Below are 22536 nucleotides of genomic sequence, written 5' to 3'. Positions count from 1 at the left end.
AAGCACGGCTTTGCTCCTCGCGCTCCGATCACAGCTGTGGATGCAGGGTGAGCGGTGAGCAGCGGCCAGGCCTTAGCAGGAACTCTTCCCAGGAGCAAGACAGGAGCACCTGGCTCCCTGGCCAGTCCCGCTGGCAGCACGACAGCTCATCCTCCAGCACTGACTGCTTGTCCTGTCCGGGCTGCCAGAGAACCCCTGGGTTCCGCCATCCTCACCCCGGGGACACAAGACACCACACCACAGGCAAATACTGACCCTAGACAAAAGGATGATACACAGAGAAGGGAAGATCAGCTCATTGTGGCCACCCCACTTCCTTCCCGGGTGGTCACCAGCAGCTCAGTGTTACCCGCAACTCCGGACTCTACGCAGACTGAAACTATAAGAAGCCACGGTAGTAGTGAGGGTGCAAATTCAGGATCCAGAGCCCACATATTCCAAACCCGGGCTCGAACCTGTATTAACTGTGTAATAACCTCTCAGGTGCCTTGGCTGTAAAATGGGAATAATCATAGCACCTGTCTTACAGAGCCGTTCTAAGGACTGAATGGGTTAACGCCTGTGAAACACTCAGAACTGTGCCTGGTGTGGAAGTGTCACTATCACTATTATTATTCTCATTATTATTGTTTACAGCTGAATAAAGAAGTATTATCTGTATTTTCCTACCAATATGACAGAAACTCAGATTATGTCACTTGGCCAAAGTCACAGGGCAAGGATTCGAACTGACACATATCTGACTCCAGAGGGCAAACGCTCAACCAGGAAACAAGACACCACTCCTGCTCAGCGTGAGCCAACCACACGTCACCAAGACATCCTTCTCATCCTTGGGCACGTGGCATGACTCTCAATTCATCAGGTCTTGTGTATGGAGTTCCTGCTACCAGTAGGAGAAGTTAAGCATAAGAGGCACAGGACAAGGTAAATTGCTTAGAGTGTCTGTGGGGAAGCAAAACACATAAACAGGAAAAGAAAAACAATAAAAGCAGACAAATGGAGCCAAAAAAGAACAGTCGCTCAACAGCCATGGGGGCTCCCCTCTGTCACAGTCACCTCGCCCCATGGGCCTTCCAGGTGCCTGTGTGCTCCGTGGCTTCTGGCTGCAGGACCTTTGCTCAGGGGTAGTTCCGTATCCTCCCCTTTACTTAACCACCTGCTCTTCATGCCTAAAGTCAGCTGGGATGGTGCCTCTCGTGGAGATTCTAGACTCCCCAGTCTAGGCTCTTCCCCACGTATGTCCTTCTAGGGCACATGCTTCTCCTTGAAGTCCAGATCTCATAGGTAAGCAATGACTTGTGGAATTGTGTTTATATCTGTCTCCTCACTTGATGATGACACCATGAAGGCAGGGGCAGCTTCTCCCTTGTTCCAACAGTGAGCACAGCACCTGGCGTAGAAGATGAATGAGTACAAATGCATCTCCTCAAGGGATAGAAGTGCCCAGCATGCCTCCCTCCTTCTCTGTGTCCTAGGAATCTACCTCTGGAATTTCCAGAGCACGAAAAATCTTGAAAAGGTGGGTTTGATTCACAATGGCTGTAGGATCAACTGTGGAAGGTTCTGCTGCTCCGGGAAAGCAGGGGCTGTGAAAACAGGCAGCTCTTTCAGTTTCGCCAGCTTCAGACCCAGGTTCTGCAGTTCTCTCCAATAGCCCTGACTTGGGCAGTGGGTCTCCAGCTCTTTGCCCCTGGCGGGGTATTATTAGCCAACCAATTTGCCTGCAAGCTCGCCGAACATCACAGAAAAGAGGAGCCTGTGTCTCCCCCTCCCGCCTTCCTGCCCTCCTCATTCACCTACCAACATTTTCTCTCTAAACCCTAAAGTCACCCAACTATGTCACACCATCAGTGCCTCGGTTAGGTAAATGCCACTGAGCAAATTTCCCATTGCCTTTGGGATAGCCCAACTTAGAAATCCAGAAAAGGTCAGTAGGGAAGCTGGGAGGGAGACACTGCATCTTTAAAAGCAACCTGGCGATCTCATGAACACTACGGGAAGAGCCCCACAGAAGGAGGCTCAGAAGTGGGATGGCAGTTCTCCGCCAAGGGCCGACCTCCAAAACTGGCAGCTCCCCCATCAAGCAGGTGTGTCAAAGAGACAAGAGCGTTAATGGCTCTCCTCCCGACTGAGCTGAACAGAACTGCAGGTCGCTCCTCGGTTTGTCTTTTCCTCCTGCCAGCTTCCTCATACCGCACCTCTGTCTGAAAACAGCGCCACACTGGCTTCCCCAGACAAGTCACAGCCCCACCTGTCATGCCACCACGACGTAAGTAAAACCTGGTCCCAGGCAAGTGTGATGGGAGCAATAAACATCTCTAGCGGCGCTGATCACCAGCGAGGTCACAGTCAAGGGCACACACCTCCCACTGGCTGCAGCTGCGAAAGAGACTTTATTGACTTCAAAAACAATGTTTTTTTGCAGGGACTTGATGCTTTGCTCACTGAAAGTGCTGCATCCTGTCTCCTCGTCTCTCAGTCTCTCAACTCTCCAGCCCTGCCTCCACCCAGCCCTGATTTGAGATTAGCCTGTTGTGGATAAAAGGCTCTAGGGAGCCTCCTCATGGATAACCAGCCCCAATGACACTGAGGGAATGAAGGGGAAGATGTCTACTCCCCTTTCTCTGCAGAAGTGCCCCATGCCCACGGGATCGCAGATGGTCTCCATTCCTGAGCCATCTGGTGACATCTTCTTCCAGGGGTCACTTGGGATTTTTTTTTTTTTCTGATATAGTTAATGTTCTGATTTTTCTCCTTTTTGGTCAGATGGGTCTAAGTTGTTCTTTTGCTTTCCCGTCAGTAGGCATTTGAGGTGCATAGCCTTAAAGTCAAGAGGCTATAATATCACCTTTCCATGACGTTTTTCTTCAATCACATTTCCTATTATGTAGTCACATCTGAAAAACTGGATTCCCTTTTTTGGGGGCCTCCAAATTAACAACAGAATATGAACAAAAATCCTGAGCCACAAGACAGAAGTCCTCTCTTGAGCGGATTTGACTGAGTGTCGTACAGGGTCTGGGCTGACTCTTCAGTCGCCTCCCCACCCAGCACTGTGTACAAATGGGGGCTGAAGGGAAGAACCTCTGGCTGTTCTGTTTTAGCAGCTGCTCAAATAGAAACATCTCTTCAGTTGTGGAGACCAGAGTTTTTGTCAGTTTTATTGGTTGTTGTTGCTTGTTGCTGCTCTTGTGTGGTTTGGTCTGTTCATCTGATTTGAGGATGCTGGATGCTAATACTGAGACCAAAATGACTTCTTCTGGAGTTTCTCAGCTCCTGGGTCCCTGAGCCACTGTCACTGCCATCTGGACACAACCATCCACAAATGCCAAGCACGTTCACACTGCTTTCTCACACACGGCTTCTGAGGAACTCTGAAGTCATGACAAGAAGATGCACCATCCTCCACTCTGATGGTGGAAAGACTTTGTCCTTTTTCTCTTCCTGCTTCAGGAGGTAAACATGGACAAAGATACAAGGGCTTCAATGGCCCTGCTACTTGCCCTCATGAGGCACTACTGGCCCCACTATCCTCAGCACCGAAGAATGGCACACTCATTCCCCACATGGAAGCTAAAGTTGGGTGTGAATCCAGAGATCTTTACAGAGCACAAAAGATAATCTGGTCTTTGAGGGAGGATCTTGAGCTCTGCTTGGGAGTTGGAGGGAGGGGGACAGGGACAGAAGCATGCCCGTGAGTGGGGGAGTGGTGTTGCTATTCCACAAATGTGCCTTCAGATTCAGCAGAAGAGAACAAGCCTCAGTATTGGTCAAGCAGTAGTGTGTTTTGAGACCCTTGTGTACACTTCTAGAACTCTGAGCTCATCCAAAAGACAGATAGAGAAGGAATGGCCTCCTCCTCCTCCTGAAAGCTGAAATGTAGCTAAGGAGTAGGTGTGTACACATAAACCTAGGTGCACACACACCGAGGTTCACACAGCCACAAAAATACCTAATACAAACTAATTAAGAATCAAATGCTAGGTCAGTATAGGAAGTGAGAACATTAGGATAATACACCTGAGACATCATACAATCAGTGCACCCCACTCTGACCTCAAGGGGAGCTTGCATTCTGGTCAAGGATGAATGGGAGTCCTCAAGACCATCCTGAGTACCTGAGTAGTCCCCTGGGAAAGATTGTTCTCTTCTCTTGATGACAGAGTAGTCTGCGAGGAAACAGGGTGATCCAAGAGAAGGAAGTCTGCCAAAGACATGAGCCTGCAGCCAGACCTGCATATTGTCCAGCCCAGATCACTAGGGTCAAGAATAGAGGTGTGGCTCTGTAACTGGTATTTTCCCAAGAATTTTAGTGATGACCGAGTTCTGTCAGACTCCCTAGTTTCAAGGTCTGAAGATTCTGTTTCGGGAAATTTGGAATTCTGGCTTCCAAATAAGTAATGGGGGTTGAGACCAACCTTTTAAAGGAATTGGTGGATGGCATCCAAGGTGGAAACACTGCTACCCAAGTATTTGCAAATAAAGTATTCAAAGGGAGTATTCAGGATTCAGCACCAGGCTGCCCTGGATACTTAACTTGAAATTCAGCTTCAACACCGAAAGATTATTTAGTTAATTGGATAAAGTTCCCTTCTTGAACATTTGGTATCAGAATCTTGCTCATCTTGCCTAGAATGGCTGATGTCTACTTCAGACCCTAGTCCACAAGAGCATAGAAGTCTGGACTCAGGCAAGAAAGTTAAGCAGAAACTTGGGAAATAGGCAGACGTATGTTCCAATTCCTGATCTGTTACTTCTTCATCAATGACCACAGACACAAAACAGTCTCTGAGCCAGGATTCCATATGTAAAATTGGGATAATCATGTGAACCTCCTAGGCTACTCTAAGGATTAAATGAAATTGATCTTAATGTTATTTCTTTTTTTTCTTTTTTAAAATATTTTATTTATTTTTTATTTATTTATTTATTTATTTATTTATTTATTTATTTATTCATGAGAGACACAGAGAGAGAGAGGTAGAGACACAGGCAGAGGGAGAAGCAGGCTCCCTGCAGGAAGCCTGTCATGGGACTTGATCCCCAGACCTGGGATCACACCCTGAGCCGAAGGCAGATGCTCAACCACTGAACCTCCCAGGCATCCCCTTAATGTTATTTCTGACACAGAGCCTTGATCTGAGGAAGTGAATGGATAATGATGGATGAATGGATGGATGTATGGATGAGTAGAGAGAGAGAGTGAGCAAGCACTCAATGATCCTTTCTGCTTCATATCACAAGGACCCTTCTCCCCTCTCTAAAGAGTACCTTGTATCCATCCCACGTGCTGGTCAGAAAGACATGGAGAACACAGAGAAATGCCATCTGGGAATGATCTATTTTCTGTACTCAGCATGTTCCTGGAAACCTGTTGTCCCCAAGAGAACAGGTGAAAGCCTGACACTGTCAAAAAAAAGTTGGAAAGCTTGCTGCTTAATTTTTTATTAATGATATTAAAATTTCTTTGCATAAGTCATTAATCATTAGGTCATATGAAAGGCTTATGTTTATTCAGAGAATATAATAACTCACAGCAGTAAGCATGCACGTTTCCTCCATTGGCCAGTAGAAGTGCTGTGTTGTTATATAACAGAATAGATTTGTTTTTCTTTCTTCCTATTTATTTATTTAGTCTCACTTAGAACAGTTAGTTCAATTTAACCAACATTTATTGAGTGTCTCTGACAAAGATAAATATAATATGGTCTCTGCTGTAGAAAAGCTCAGAGTGATAACAATAATGACAAAACAGTGAGAATTGTCACTATTTCTTGGGCAATCACAAGGCGCCTATCTCTTTGCAAAGCACTTCACGCACATTATCTTATTTATCTCATTTAATACTCAAACCATCCTATGAGGTAGGCACTATTATTATCCTCATTTTGTGGAAATGGAGGGTTGGATACTTTGAGTAGCTCATCCAAGTTCATGGTTATAGTTGGGTGGGGGAGACAGACATATAAAATTTCATTTCAGTTTCTTAACTTTATACAAGCAACTATATTTCTATACATAACGTGTACAGGACCAGAACAGCAGTATTCTCTGGCCATTTTATTTTTTTTCTTCCACAACACTTCTATGGACTCTCTGATGGAGTCTCAGAGACAGTGGCTCTTCAGAAAGAGATCAGAAAAAGACATGGCCATGTAGATTCCAGAGAATCTATCAAGAAAGTGAAGGGAGATCCAGGGCCACTAAGATGTGGGGCTACCACACTGCATCATAGGAAAAGAGAAGAGAGCAGGAGAGTAAATCTCAACCCCATTACTGTTGGTCCATGTTAAGAAATGTGTTTAAGGAAGCTCCTGAGTTCGATGTATACAATGGAATATTACTCAGTGATTAGAAACGACAAATACCCACTATTTGCTTTGACATAGAGAACCTGGAGGGTATTATGCTGAGTGAAATAAGTCAATCGGAAAAGGACAAACAGTATATGGTCTCATTCATTTGGGGTATATAAAAATTAGTGAAAGGGAATAAAGGGAAAGGAGAGAAAATGAGTGAAAATATCAGTGAGGGTGACAAAACATGAGAGACACCTAACTCTGGGAAATGAACAAGGGATAGTGGAAGGGGAAGTGGGTGGGGGGTTGGGGTGACTGGGTGATGGGCATTAAGGGGGACACTTCGGGATGAGCACTGGGTGTTATGCTATATGTTGGCAAATTGAACTCCAATAAAAAAAAAAATTTAAAAAAAGGAAGCTCCTATCTCTGAACTGGCTGCACTCCAACTTGGAAGTTAAGTACATTCCAAACATTTCTTGTTGAATTGTATTTAAGGAACAGAGTGGGTGAGCTATAGAAGAGGATATTAAATAGCTATTGAAATCATGAGTCTGGGGCACCTGGGTGGCACAGGTGGTTAAGTGTCTGCTTTCAGTTAAGGTCATGATCCCAGGATCCCGGGATCAAGCCCAACGTTGGGCTCCCTGCTCAGCAGAGGAATCTGCTTCTTCTTCTCCCTCTGCCTCTGCTCATGTGCTATCTTTACCTTGCCCACTCTCTCAAATAAATAAATTAAAATATTTTTTTAAAAAAGAAATCATGTGTCTGAAAAATAATTACTCACATAGGAAATCAAAATATTCTATGTGTAAAAGAAGCTAAATATAAGGAAAAAAATAATAATTTCAGATATCTCTAGGTATAGAATATAAACTGAAAATGTTATCATTTTCAGTTCTTAAAGGTTGACTGTTATCAACTTTTAAAGAACATCGTCCAATCACAGATACATTTGTGAGGGCAAATTCCATTATGCTCATCCCTGTCCCCTCCTTTCTCTCTTTGACTGTCCCCTTCACATTTCTTTCCCTTCCCAGCAACACCATTAGTACCACCTTTTATCTCACTTTCTTGACAAAGCAACTGCTTTACAGAGTTGCTGCTGCTTAACTCTTTAATGAATACAAAGAGATGCATAATTGTTCACCGGAATGGTATATTCACCAAAAAACAGAATGCAACTGACAACCTTCTAAGAAACTCTAAAGTTGTTAGTATAAAATGAAAATGACCTTTTCCCTTCATCTCACTGCAGACCTGTATTTCTAGTCAGTGCTTCATGACGACATACTTGGGAACGCAAGGAAACACCCACAATAACATGGGACAGCTTGGTTCTGTCTTGTTTCCCAGCCCTTCTCTGCTGTATTATTCATCTTCTCTCATAGCTGTGGGCCACCTCAAGGACATGGAAGTAAGAAAATATCTTGGTCCATGAGAAGATTCATAAAAGAGATACTATGGGATGACAATATTTAGGAGATGCATCCTCTCACTTAAGCTGACACACTTACTGATATCTACAATTCCTATTTCTTTTGGCCTCAGATTTCCTGCATAAGAAAGACAAAGTGTCTCATCTGCCCCGGTTTCCACATACTGCAGCAGGAACATAAATCTTACCAGGAAAAGGCTTTACATGTTCTTTAAAGATAGAGTCACACAAACAAAATCATCACTGGAGCCCTGTTATGGGCTGAGATTATGAGAGACTGGGTGGTCATAAGCCATAGCACAGCCTCATAGTAGGTACTGCCTTAGGCCAGTTTCAAATATTAACACACATGCACACACATACACACACCACAGAGTCAGCATCTGTCTTTGTAAATGCTGGGATGGCAGCACTGCCACTTATCTCAATAAGACTAGAGCTTCTTTAACCAGGAGAATGGTTCTAGGACAGAGTGACATTGGCCAAGGGATATGTATTTCCCTAAACCAGAACTTTTTATTCTCTGTGTGACTCTTCAGTCTTAATACTCTCCTTCCCCCCACCAGACACCAGTCAATTCTGCTAGGATAACGCTAAGTCCAGACCTTCCCTGAATATCTGATACCATGACTGGTTTTCTCTGCCAGCCAGCTATGGGGAGAATAATTGAATCATGTGCTTGAACTGACCCAGAAGTAAGAGCCAAAGGCCACAATGGGTGACCACTTTCCAATCTTGTAGAAACTTATGTGAACCCAAATCAACAAACTGTGAAAATTGCCTGAGTCAGGGTTTATGGTTTCATGTAGGGGGACATATGCTTACTTCCCTGCACACTGGACTTTTATGATATTACAGCTCTGGATGATACAGGAAGGGAGTACAGTGAAGTCTAGACAACCAGCCAAAAGCATCCTCCCCCCATCTTTCTCAATATGCATGTAGTTCTTATTTTTAAAAGTGCCCTTGGTTAAGTGACATGTGATTATAACCATTCCTTTTGCTTTTGGCAAATCCATTAAATAGAATCCACATGGTTTCAAGTGGAAGAATTAGATCAAATCTTAAAACCGAATCCAGATCCTTGGTGGTCATGCAGGAATTTGGCAAGATACAAACCAACCAAAAACAAGCAGTAGCAAGAACATGACAGTAAAGACAGCAGTCCTCAGTGCACTGCCAAAAACAAATACCTTTCAACTATCTCTTGGCCCATGGAGTAATATAAAAGAATTTCTAAATTCTATTCTTATGTTCTAGCATCCTGGAATAGTCTCTACTTCTAGAACTCCTCCACTTTAATCTTGGCCTCTTCACACTTTTACTTACATAACAGAGGCACAAATCAAGTACCTAAGCCACTGTAGGAATAAGCTCAGTGAAAGGAAAAATGTTTAAAATATTTTGAGCATCACTTTTATGCCAGGCAAAGTCCTCTATGTTAGACAAAGTCTTAGGTGCTGGGAATATAAGGTAAACATGTGGACACTGTCCCTCTGGAGGTCTGATGCAGTTTTTGTTTGTGTAAAGAGTTCTTCAGCAGGAAGAAACATTTCTGGAGCCCCTGTAAAGAAGTAATTGACAAGTAGAAAGTAGAAATCTCTCTCAGGCATTTCCAGCTACAGTGATCATATTTGTGTTAGACATGTTGCTGTTCCCATTCGCGAATGCAGAGGCCATCGCTCCTTCCAAAAGAACAAGGAAAGGGGGCATGCTATTTGATGTCTAGGATCCAAGTAACACATAACGTCTAAGTCCTATTCTTTCCATTGATCTATTTTCCCATTCATTTGCCAATACCACACTGTCTTAATGACTGTAGCTTTATAATTAAGTCTTGAAGTTCAGTAGTGTCAGTCCTCCAACTTTGGTCTTTTCTTTTGGTATTGCCTCAGCTATTCTTTTACTTCTTCATATAAACTCTAGAATCCATTTGTTGGTATCTACAAAATAACTTGCTGGGAATTTGACTGGGAATGCACTAAATCTATAGATTGAGGTGGGAAAAACTAATATATTGTCAATATTGCCTTCCTATCTATGAACATGGAATGCATCCTGGTTTGTTTAAGTTCTTTGATCTTGGTCATCACATTTTGTAGTTTGTCTCGTAGAGATCTTGCACATATTTTGTCAGATTTATGCCAAGGATTTCATTTGGGGGAATACTAATATAAATAGTATCCACTTGTTCTTTGCTTCTACATAGGAAAACAACCTAAGTTCTGACACCAAATGATTTCTTCACTGAAGTTCTAGAGTCAAACATGTAGATGCTTACTTCACTTGCCATTTGAAGCGTAAGAGAGAGATGGTATTGTGGGTGCCCTGCCACTCACCACCATTTAAAACACTGTATAACAATAAATACGGTAGATACAGGCAGGCCCTTATAATAATTAGGTTATAATCCTGGTATTCAGCTCCTAAATTGAAAAACTGAGTTCTAATTCATAGCAATTAATAAAAAATATTATAATGGAAGTTAGTATTTTAAAATTTATCAAGCTGCTACTATGTGCAACTTACCTAATCATGATGACAAGACAAATATTTTCTTCATTTTACACATGAGGAAACTAAGCCTCAAAGTGGTTCACTGATTTGCCTAAAGTCACACTGCTGATAAGCAACAGTGTCAGAATTTGTCCCTGGTGTCTTCTGGTTCTAAATTCCAGAGTCTTTCCACTATGACTCAGAATTTTCCAGTGATTCGGGAATAGTGGTGGGTGTTGGTCCAGCTTCCAACATCAGATGTATTCCTTTTTCTGCTCCCCTTTAACATGGAGAAACAAGAATCCTAAATCTTGGCTTTGCTAATGATTGCACATTCATACCCACTGAGTGACAGAAATGTATCTTGGAGAATTAGAATTTAATAATCCCACAAGTCAGCACATTAATGCCCAGAGACAAAAATAAAATGTATGACTGTCTAAATATGCTTAAGGTTATTCTGAATACATTTGAGAGGATTTGAAGAACTAAAGTCCTTTGCTATCAGCACTTTCGACTGAGTCTAGTGAATATCCTTCATTTCCACATTCTCGTCTTCAGCTACATCCGGCTTCTCCTGTGTGTAGTTCTCTCCCATTGCCTGGCTTGCAAATTCAACAACAACAACAACAACAACAACAGCAACAACAACAAAACAAAAAACGATTCCATTAAAAAAATACCCTAATGCACATATTCCATTAAGAAAAATGAGCAAAAATAACCATGAAATATAGGCTGACATATACATTTTATTTATTTTTTAAATTTTATTTATTTATTTGAGAGAGAGAGAGCATGGGGAAGGGGGAGAAGGAAGAGAGAGAAGTAGAGATGAGGAAGGGCTCCATCCTGCGACCTAAGCTAAAGGCAAATGCTTAACCAACTGAGCCATCTAGGTATCCTTGAAATGTACATTTTAAACAAAGAAAGGCTCCAATCTAGATACGTGTAACTAAAAAAATGAATCCCCTCCAATCTAAAGAAATGAAACCTTTTTCTTCTTAAATACTGGACATGGAAGACTCAAGCTTATTTATCTGATGAACCGAAGGGCAATACTAACTAACATTTGCTGGATGCCTTGACCATATGTCAAGAATTGTGCTAGATACTTCCACAAATATGAACTAAGTAAGTCCTGGTCACTACAGTGGGACTAGTTATTACCTGTTTCCTATACCAGTAAGGAAAACTGGGTGCTCCAGTGACATGCTCAGGGTAATATAGCTGGCAAATGGTGAATTGACATCTGACTCAAAGTCTAAAGTCAAGTCTGTTTCCTTCTCTCAAGACATCAGCAGGTTAATTAGATCACCTATTGGCAGAAGAAAAGATTCCAGAGGCTGGCGAAGATGAGAACACAAGACACTTTGTTCTCAAATATTAACAGCTAAATAGTTTTATTACAGGCTGCCAACCAATCCTTACTTCCTGTCCTATAAGTTGGAGAGAGAGGGGATAGAGAAGCCACCTCAATATAAAAAGGTTTCAGAGAGAAAGGAGCGATGCCTAGGATCCCAGGACCAATTATTCATCTTTGATCAATATCCCCAATTTTTTTGTGCCACAGGGCCTTGTAGTCTTAAGTTAATATGAAATAAGAAATGCCCTCAGGTGTGCTAAAGAAGGTAAAAGCTCTTTTACTGCAAAATGTCTCCCAAAAGGGTCCACTTCTTGGTACATGTAACTCTCATTAGTCCTTCCTGTGAGTTGAATCTTTGGAGGTGCCCAGTCGGCCTCTGGTCTGTTAGACTATTTCATCTCACCCCTGAGCTCCGTATTGGCTGACTCATGGAAGTAATCCAGAAGTAGCAGTAGTGATGTACAGTCCTTCAGAAATATCCTTCTTCCCACTCCACCTCCTTTCTAATCATCCATTTTTTCAGACTGGTAAATTGAGGCACAGAAATAATAAGGAATCCCTAACATTTGAATTATTATATATATATAAATATATATATAATATATACATATATATAATTACATTCATGTGATTGCTTTAAGTAATCCTCATGAAAAAAAAAACTGTTAGGTAAATATGGCAGATATTTTTGTCATTTACAGATGAGAAAACTAATCACGTGATTCACTTGGTCACACATGCAGCATGAGGGCATGACCGACTTGCACTGCTCATGCTTCTCCCCCAACTTCAGCCACTGATATGTGCTGTGCTCCCCCAAACCCCAGGCTGATGTGTGCCTCTGCTCTCCCCATGCCCACCTTGACACATGCCTCTGCTCCCCACACTCCTGTGGCTGATGTGTGCTGTGCTCCCTTTGGTTCAGGCCCCCTTTGGGACTCCCTGCCCCCAAGGTCGCCAGCTCTATCTGGCCCCTCAGTTCTATTTCCTCTGACAGCCTCGAGTAAGGCTTCTTTGCTCTACATCCCCTCGTCTCAGGTCCTTCTCACTTCAGTCCACCTGGATTCAGAGATGACAAATAGAGGAATATAGACAGGAATCTGTGATTAAAACTTATGAGGGACCTTCCCAGAGTCATGCACAGACTGAGAATTTGACAAACATTAATGAACAAAACAAAGACCCTGCTTTCAAGGAGTTTTTATGCAAGCAGGGAGAAACAGACAGCAAACAAAATAAATCAGTAAAATTGCATAAAATAGTAGAAGGTGATGTTAGCTATAAAAAAAGGAAAAACTAGGGCAGGGTAAGAAAAAGGGAGATGGGGTGGGGGAGGGAAGCAGGGTAGGGGGTGGGGGCAGACTACTCTGTCATCGGTGGGGGTGGGCCTGCGGGAGAAGGGGAGGTGTGAGTGAAGTCCTGAAGGAGCAGGAGGCAGGAACCAGGAATGGGGAGGGGGGGGAGTGTCAGTGGGAAGTGTCCCAGGTTGAGGCACTAGCTAGAGGAGGGAGCAAGGAGACCAGGATTGCTACTGTACCCTCTGAATGCCCTTGGTCAAAATAACCACCAGGTACAGGGCAAGTCTTGAAAACTGGGGCTCAAGAGAGTAACGTTTAAGAGAACAAAAAACAAGTCAGAAAAGTGAAGAACAGAAAATTGAGGTTCTGCGTAGGTCGAGTGCTGCTAAGGAGGAGCCCCCTCATTCTGTACCAGAAGGGGAGATGCCAAATGGGGACGGTGATGAGCAGAGAACACAGAAAAGATACACACACTTGGCTTCCTTTCAGGGTCCACCTTGCCTAGTCAGATGGGTGTGAACTGGACTAGGCTAAAGGGTATTCAGATAGCTGGCAAAATATCATTGCTGCGTGTGTCAGTGAGGATGGTTCTGGAAGAGAACAGCACTTGAACGGTAGGCTACGTAAAGAACCTCCATCCTCACCACCTCAGCCAGGCATCATCCAATCCAATGAGCACCAGAACCGAATAAAAAAGGCAGAAGAAGGGCCGAATTCTCTCTCTTCTTGAATAGGATGTCCCTCTTCTCCTGCTCTCAGACATTAGAGCTCTTGGTTCTAAGGCCTTCAGATTTGGTCTCAAATATATACCACCGGCTTTCCTGGGTCTCCGGCTAGTGGATAGCAGATCATGGCATACTTCAGCCTCTGTAATATCATGACCCAATTCGTAGACTATCGCATCTCACACATCCCTGCATGTCCTATCGGTTCTGTTTCCTTGGAGAACGCTCACTAATACTGTGAGCTTCCTTTGGAGTCAATATCCTATGCTGGGAAACTGCCTGAAATTAGTCTCAACACAGGAAATTGTGCCAGGGTTGCCAGGGATGACTAAAACCATGGTGGCATCAAGCATGGCCAGAGTAGAAGCAAGTGCTGATTGAACCCTGACCACAAGGCAGCCCTATGCTGAACACTACACACATGCACTCACTCATTCCTTTAAGAAGACCTATGGGGCAAGTCCTAATATCATCCCCTCCTTTCACAGTTAAGAAAAGCAAGCCTCAGAGAAGTGAGGGGACCCAAGGAGGAGCTGGATTTCAAATCTTTTGATTCATTTGTTGACAGGATGAGCACTGGGTGTTATTCTATATGTTGGCAGATTGAACACTTTTTGTATATATTTTATTGGAATTCAATTTGCCAACATATACTATAACACCCAGGGCTCATCCCGTCAAGTGCCCCCCTCAGTGCCCGTCACCCGGTCACCCCGAGTGCCATGTGGTCCTCAGGACAATAACAATTGCCAAATCACGCAACTAACTCTCTTCTCCTCACAGGGAGAAATCTTCACTCCATATTAAACACTGAGCCAGCGAAGGCATCTTGGAAGCATAGTTGGCCAAGGAATGCATGAGACAGTAAACGAGGTCAAGAGATGGATCGAAATCACCCTTTACACTCAGGGAAAACAAATTCACATTGCCTCCAGTCATGCACATTTGAACAGGATGCCTCAGAATCCCTAATGCAGGACGAGAATTCAGAGGGACCTGGAATCCAAGAAGAGCAACACATGCCAGAGGCGAGCTCCACTTCTTCACTGACACCATCATTCACGCAGGTAGAAAATCACTTCCCCTAGCCCCATGCATGTGCACACATGCACATTATGATATTCTGTTTGCAGATCTGCCTATTTACATAGTTAATTCGGGATCTGTTTGCAAGCACAAATTAGTTTGGTACAATTACTTTGTGCACGGACATAGAGTTATCCGCTTGAGCAGTTTAACAGCATGCAAATGGCTGCATTGTAGCATATGGCTGCCTATATATAATCACAATATTACCTGAACATATTAGTTACATAACAGTTACATTATAATTAGGGCTGCTTTTAAGCTATTCAAAAGAAAAAAATATTTTAATTAAATCAGCAAGGTGTTTTAAGTGGAGAGAAGTGAGAGACAGCGCTATGATTCCCAGCATTCCGTCAACTGAAATGTGACGTGTGCGCCAGCACCTCTCTGGCTTCCATGTGGGGAGGAGCTTTTCTGGTAAAGCACTGAATATCATCTTCCTGTGACCTCACACCCAAAGAAGCCAAACTGGTCACAGGCTCGCCTGCGGGTCAACTTCCATCACAGAGTCACAGGCCACTGTCAGAGCTGGGAAAGACTCCACTGTTTCTGGTCCACATGACCATCATCCAGAAGAGCCAACTGAGGCCTGTGCAGGCAGGGGAGCAGACTCAGAATCACACAGTTTAGTGGAAGAAAAGGAAACCAGAACCCAGATTTCCTGCATTATGATGCTCCCTCTAGAATACCGTCCACATCACGACATGGCTATCATGCTTTGGAAGGGTGACAGAAATACCCCATTCACCCCATTTCTCCCAAATTAGGAATCCACACATATTAGACACTCAGACAATGAAGCGGCCTCACACATGTTGATTGATAAGTGATCAAAATAAGGGGTTAAAGAACTTATGACAAGTCATTCAAGCAAATATGTGGTAATATTCAAATTTTGTTGCATCATATCTAGTACTTGTGCTTTTAAAAGAATGTTGCCCTCAAATGAGAGAAATTAATTTAAGTGTATTAGAATGGAAGGAGCCAAGCTTTGTCATTTGAGTTCCAAACATATCATTCACCTAGTGACATTTGGCAGGTTACTGAAACTTCCCATGATTTCTCTATGATACTGAATTACACACTTAAATGCCTCCTCTTCTTTTCATTATGAAAAGGAACGTTTCATCCAATAGGCACTGCATTACCATGAGCTTCAAATTACAAAAGGCAGTGACATAGTCTTAAGGTTGATATTCCCATCTCATCGCTGGGTGATATGGGTCAGAATATTCCTTACACCCAATTTCCCCCATGCTGCCAAGTACAATATTGTCACCATCCTCTCTTAGGGAGAAAATGTGAACTTGGAGCCTAGGGGAGGAAAGCCACAGGATGCTGTTATTATCAACAGGCCAATTGAGAAGAACAAATAGCATCTCAGCATAATCAACATCTTATCCCGAATCGTTTCTGTCCTTCCTCCCTAGTACACCATTTAACACCCCATGCAGAGGAGACTAAACATCGGTGGTTGCGTAAGACAAGAAGCAGACCACAGTGAACAGGATAAGAGATCACTGGTGTCCATCAGGAACAAATGACCATGTAATAACTCTGTAATTACATGGTAACTAGAACTGATTGAGCCTGTAAATTATATCCTTGTCACCTCCGGGTAATGATGCAGCTCTATCTCCCATCTACAGAAAGCAGCAGCACATGGCCCACAGTCACTGAGAGAGATAAGGAAATTCTTGGCTGATAAAGCAGATCTGCTGCTGCTGATAGGTGATCGAGAGACACGCTAAAATCTGGGAGTTAATGATTTTCCAGTTGAGGCATCACTGCCTCACCATCCATAGCAAGACATCTATTACCCAGCCAGTGTTCTCCACCCTTAATCGGAGGGATCAATTAAAGTCCCCAGAATCAGAGATGAAAGGAACAGGCTCCCCAACACACACACATACACACATACATGCAACTGCTCCACATGTGCATGGGTACACGTACACACCAACGGCTAATCTACACTCCCACAGCCACTTGATCTGCAGACCTATGAAACATCACTGTTGTAGCATTTCACCAAATATTTTAATACTAGGAAGAATATTGTCTCTTTTTTATGCAACATTCTCTCTGGGACCATTATGCAGAGGCATTAAGAAATTTCATGTGGTAGATTATTCAGCAAATATTGTTTGACAGCCAACTGTGCACATAGCACTCTGCTAGGTGTAAAAGAGGAAACAAAGAAGCATAATACTCAATTCTCTCCCTCAAGGATCTGAGTCCACTTACACAAATAATATAAATACATAAGAAGTTAAATTATAATGCCATGAGGCAGTATGTAATTAACTGCCAAATGACTGCCACAGACCACAAGAGCTACAGAAGTACAGAAAAGAGGGAACTCACTTTGGGATGGTGTAAGCATAAATATGGCTTCTTACAGATTCAAACACAGACCTAAAAAAGCTGAAATATCAAGTTCATTGAGGTCTGTTAGAAAGAGACATTTCAAATTTCTCTCTGTCCATAGTGCTCTCTTTTCTCCAAAAGCAAATTAACACAAAAGTAACAACAAAAATAGATATTTTTCATTAATGAAAAACAGAAACGTTGGGAGGAAAAACATCGGAAATATGAGCATAAACAAGTTTCACTGTATATAGCCAAGGTGCTAGGAGATTAATTTATGCTAATAAGTTCAATATCCCTTTAGCATGTGGGTGTTTATACCTTAGGTATGCATGTTGATACTCTGTCCACAGAACCAGGAATGTATTCTGATCAATGCAGGGACTTAGCAACTAGACTAGGACCTGCAGAATTATAATCATCCAGTTAAGAATGTACAAAAGCCTTAATCAAGGCCCCTATCCATGTGCAATAAACAAGGGACACATCCATGGGGATCAATGTACTTCTCTGAGATCCTGAAGAGAGATAAAGAGCCTATGAATCTCTCCTGGTTCTTCTGCCCCTAAACTCTCAACTTTCTGTTATTTATAATTAGGTGTTAAGAGAACACCAACATGATGAGAGTTATTATACAGCTATTGCTGAGGGCTAATCGAAATGGCCTCTTGAGTTTTATCTAGATTTAACGTAAACCCATTTGCCATAGTCCCATCACCCACTTGAGCAAGCTTTTCACTGGCTGACCTTCCAGCCACAGATCTCCAGCGATATGTACCCTGCAAATGTTCTTCGCTGAGGTGTGAGGTACACAAACCCACTTGGTACAGTTCTTAAAGTTTGTGACCTTAAAGTTCAGGACCCTCCACAGATCTTGGAGATGCAAAACTGAGACCCATAGTGCTTACTGGTAGCAATCTCGGGATGAGAATAAGGGCATCAGATAGACAGTCAGCATTTATCCATGGAAGAAATATAAAAATATACCATGTAGCCTCCAAAACCAGAGGGAGTTAGCACTTCTCCAGACCCTTAAGAATTTGAAACATCTCCATTATACTTTTCTCATTCTGGAATAAATTAGCGCTATCCCAAAGAAAACATCCTCTACAATCACCAGAATTCTAGCAAGGTTAAAATGAGTCATACATTTCGATAATGCTTCACTGGGGGTGGGGGAGAAGGCCAAGTAAACTATGCCCTTTGTAATGTTACTTATCTCTGGGTCATCATCTCCTTGCTGAAAAATAAAAGGATTAAATGAGATGATCCTTAAGGTCCTTCCTAGATTGAATAGTCTATGACCTAGAAAGGCTGTAATGATCAGTTCTTCAAAAGCTAATGAAGAATAATCACATCTTCAATCTCAGGATGTAGATAAAGAAAAAGAGACTCATGTTTTAACCAACCATTAAGTCTATAAAACAATTCTATAATCTTGGCTCCTAACCTATCTCTGACTCATAAAACAATTTCTCTCCAAGAACAAAGTAAAACCCTATACTGGGACAAATCATGGTTGATCCACAGAGGCCTTTGTTTTATTGCACATTTAGGAACTGTACTCACAACATGATGACGGGACCTATCTTCACATGCTGGATCCCCATGACACATTTCTACAAGAAAGTAACAGCTCAGGGGAACATCAAACTGATTGTCAGTCAGTGGGTCTTCATTTGGCTTCAGAAGACAGTTCTTCTGTTAGTCAGAACTCAATGGCAATGACAAAATGGGACTTCTCTGTACACCTGCAATTCCCATTTTATTTACAGTGGCCACAGGATCAATATCTTCTCCCCTGGAAATAAAGCTTTCTACTTTGCATTGGAATTTATCTTCAATAGCTGCTGGAAATCATTATCACACAATAATGTTCTATTCACTACTCATGTAATCTCTTCAGCTAGGCAGATTGCCAGGCATTTGACTGCCTGACACCAAGTCCATTTGGTGCACGACAAAAATAAAACCTTGCATTGCCTGGAAATAACATGAGACACACTCATCATCTAGCTAGGGATGACTGGGCTACTTTCTTTTTCTGAGGAGATGTCAGAATTCATGTAAATCATCCAGTGCTTTTGCGTACAGTCACGAGCACACTCTCATTATATGCGTATAGTGGGCATGAAGAAAAAGCTTGTGAATGGACCAAAGTTATTATGAATCCCAGAGGTGAAGTTATGAAGTCTAGAAAACTGGGCCTTGCTTATCTTTAGTTGGATTCATTTATCCAAACGTCATTTCTGTTAAATTCAAAAACATTTACTGAGATCCTACCAAGTGCAAAGTACTGTTCTTGGTACCTGAAGCACACTGAGGAATACAGCATTATTCCCTGGAGATGTCTGACTTAGAAAGTTGGGCAGAAAGATGTGCCCATAATTAGGCAACATCTGATGATACATGTGAATAGGATGTTGGTGGGCTATCAAGAAGGGAGACTGTATCCCAGTTATAAACTCAGAAGAGCCTTTTTAGAGGACTTGCTATTTTAATCAAATGTCTTAAGGCAGAGTAACTAAAAACAAAGGAAAAGATGGTTTAGAGGACATTCTCCTGTGGGAGCACCAAGTCAGTTCAGAGGTGAATGGGTGTTGGCATGGGGACTGATAAGTATGATATCTATGGAAAGACCTGAGTCACTAGAGCTTATAGGCAGAGATGGCCTCTACGTCTTCAATCACCAGGGCATGTTTCCTTTTGGATATGCTGAGACTGAGGTCCCTCCTGGACACTGACTTGGATGTATGCAACATGTAGAAGGAAATAATTTGATTACATTCAAATAAGGGATCAAAATCAAATGGCAATAAGGTAGCCCCTACATCAACGACAGTGAAAATCCAGGAAATAGAGGAGGTTTTCCATGGAGAAGACTAATAGCTTTGGGTGGTTGACAAAACCGGTGTTACAGGGGCAAGCATGGGAGGAGTGGGGGGAGAACACAGGACACAAAGCCGGAGCAGCCAAAGCAGCACAAGGAAAACCAGTTGAGGCAGCACTGCAGAAGCCAGAAGCCAGAAGCCAGAAGCCAGAGGGGCAGGGCTTCAGGAAGGGGAGAGCCAGGGGGCAGCAATTTGAATGCAGCAATAAAAGAAACATACTTGAATGCACTTTGGATTTGTGCAGAGTTTGGAGTCTTTGGTCAGGGCAGTTTTTTTAATAGATACAGCAGTACAGAATACAGATTCCAGTTGATTAAGGAATGGATAGAAATGAGGGAGTAAATTATTATTCAAAAATGTCAATTAAGAATGAAAAAAGGGACAGAGAAGGAGTGAGAGAGGGAGCAGAGGGCTTGGGCATGTTATGTTTTGTAGGAAAAGCTAGTAGAGAAGGGAGGATTTAGACTCCCACCCACAAGAGATTATGTAACAGAGTCTGACTCTGAGTGAAATATTATTTTCATCATCCAAGAAAAATACAAGTATGAATCTTTTACAAACTTTTATTTAACCCCATCTCCATCCTGGACCTCTCTCCTGAGCCCTAGGCTCATATAGGCAATTGCCTACTTTGTATCTCCACTTGAAAGCCTAATGGACATCTCAAATCTTAATGATCAAAACAGAACTCCAGATTCTCTGCCTATAACCCTCAAACTTGCTTTCTGGCCAGTCTTCTGGCTCATGGCTCCAGGTCCTCCAACCAAAAGCCTTGGAGTCCCTGACCACTAGCTTTCACACCCAGCATCCAATCCCCTAGCCAATCCTGATGCCTCTACCAAACAAACTCAAACTCTTTCATAAACTCAGAAAATGACTATTTCACTTCATCTTCACTTTTATATGATGGTCAAAGCTACCATCACCTCTCATCTGCCACATGGTAACATTCTCTCTGCTGTTCTTCTTACATCTACTGGACCTTTACATCTATTCTCCTCATGTTCCCAGAGTTACTCATTGAAAATGATCAGAGTATGGGAGATCCCTGGGTGGCTCAGGGGTTTAGCACCTGCTTTTGGCCCAGGGCGTGATCCTGGAGTCCTAGGATCAAGTCCCAGAATCAAGTCCGGCATAGGGCTCCCTGTATGGAGCCTGCTTCTCCCTCTGCCTGTGTCTCTGCTTCTCTGTCTCTGTGTATCTCATGAATAAATAAGCAAAATCTTTTAAAAAAAGAAAATGATCAGAGTTACCCATTGAAAATAAAAGTCAAAACAAGTCGGTCCTTGGCTCAATGTTCATTAATGACTTACCTTCACATAAAGAGCAAAAGTTAAAGACTTTTAATGGTTTACAGACCCTTCCCTTATTGTGTTAGATTGAGTTGCTATGCACAGTTCTTTACTCTTTTCCTCTCCCACCATGGGCAGGGTGGATCCTCCCACCTCTCAACTTTGGGCTTGGCCATATTACTTGCTTTGGTGTCTGGGATGCTAGTAGACAGGATGTGAGCAGGCTTGAGGCTTGCAAAGTGCATGGGTGATTAGGCTTTCCTCTTGCCCTCTGCTGTTCTGCCTGGAGAACAGATATGGAGATAGGGGACCAGTTCTGATTTTTCAGCCTGGGTCTTAGATGAACATGTGTAGAAGAGGCCTGAGCCTAATTTACAATCTACAGCCAACACAGCCAAACCACAAATTCAAAAGTGCAAAAAAAATATGCTATTGTTGTACACCCCTGAGTCATATCTGTAGCACTTCCATGGCAATAGCTGACTAATTCAATTATCTAGCCTCCTACAACCTCAGTTTTCATCTCTTTCTCTTTCCCTACCCCCCTCCTTCTGCCCAAGTCATTTTTACCTTGTATTTTTCTGATCCCAAACATAAACTCCTACCTCAGGGCCTTTGTACATGTTGCTCTTGTTCCCTACTCCACAATATCCCAATGGTTTCATTTTGTACTTCCTTCAGGCTCTCCTCAAATACCTTAATGAAAAGATTTTCCATGACTACTACCTTCAGCCTTCCTACCCCTTGCCATGGTTTATATTTCTCCACAGCACTTCATGACATATTATACATTTATTTATTTATTTATTTATTTATTTATTTATTTATTTATTTATTTTTTAGCCTATAGGCCAAAGCTTCTAATTTACTTTCGTACATATAATCTGCTTAGCAATTAAACACACATAAATTAGGTTCCCCTGCTGATTTTCAATTCTCCCTGTCCTTCAGAGCAATTTTTTTTCCAACTGTTGTGTGTGCACCAGGAAGCAATAAGTGAGATGATTTTAGTAGATAAATGGACAGATTTTATAAAAATAAAATATATTTAATTTTATTCGAGAATGAGCAGATAGGCTGGAGGCTTTAAAAGTAATTCGTGAAAGGAGGAGGTAAAGATAAGCATTGGGAATCAAGGCAAGTAGTGTGCTTAGGTGCAAACGATCCCAGTCACCTCCAGAGCCCTTGAGAGCTGCTCTGAATTTCAACAGAGTTGCTCTGTGACTGATGTTTACAATAATGACCCGAGTAACAAAATAAGATAAATGATAT

General features: G+C 42.5%; 1 protein-coding gene and 1 long non-coding RNA gene across 9 annotated transcripts in view; both read right to left on the bottom strand.

Moving 5' to 3' along the window:
• Positions 1–10384, bottom strand: part of LOC144311550 (uncharacterized) — a 30752-nt gene extending 20368 nt beyond the window's left edge. Inside the window, exon 1 of the long non-coding RNA XR_013377165.1 lies at positions 10270–10384. This is a non-coding gene — a long non-coding RNA (uncharacterized LOC144311550). The remainder of the gene's footprint in view (positions 1–10269) is intronic.
• Positions 1–22536, bottom strand: part of NTM (neurotrimin) — a 942893-nt gene that overhangs the window by 263295 nt on the left and 657062 nt on the right. The window lies entirely within an intron of this gene.

Source organism: Canis aureus, chromosome 3, assembly GCF_053574225.1.
Source record: "Canis aureus isolate CA01 chromosome 3, VMU_Caureus_v.1.0, whole genome shotgun sequence".
Taxonomy (NCBI): Eukaryota; Metazoa; Chordata; class Mammalia; order Carnivora; family Canidae; genus Canis; species Canis aureus.
Note: the sequence above shows the minus strand (reverse complement) of the source record. Positions and strands in the feature narration are given on the sequence as shown.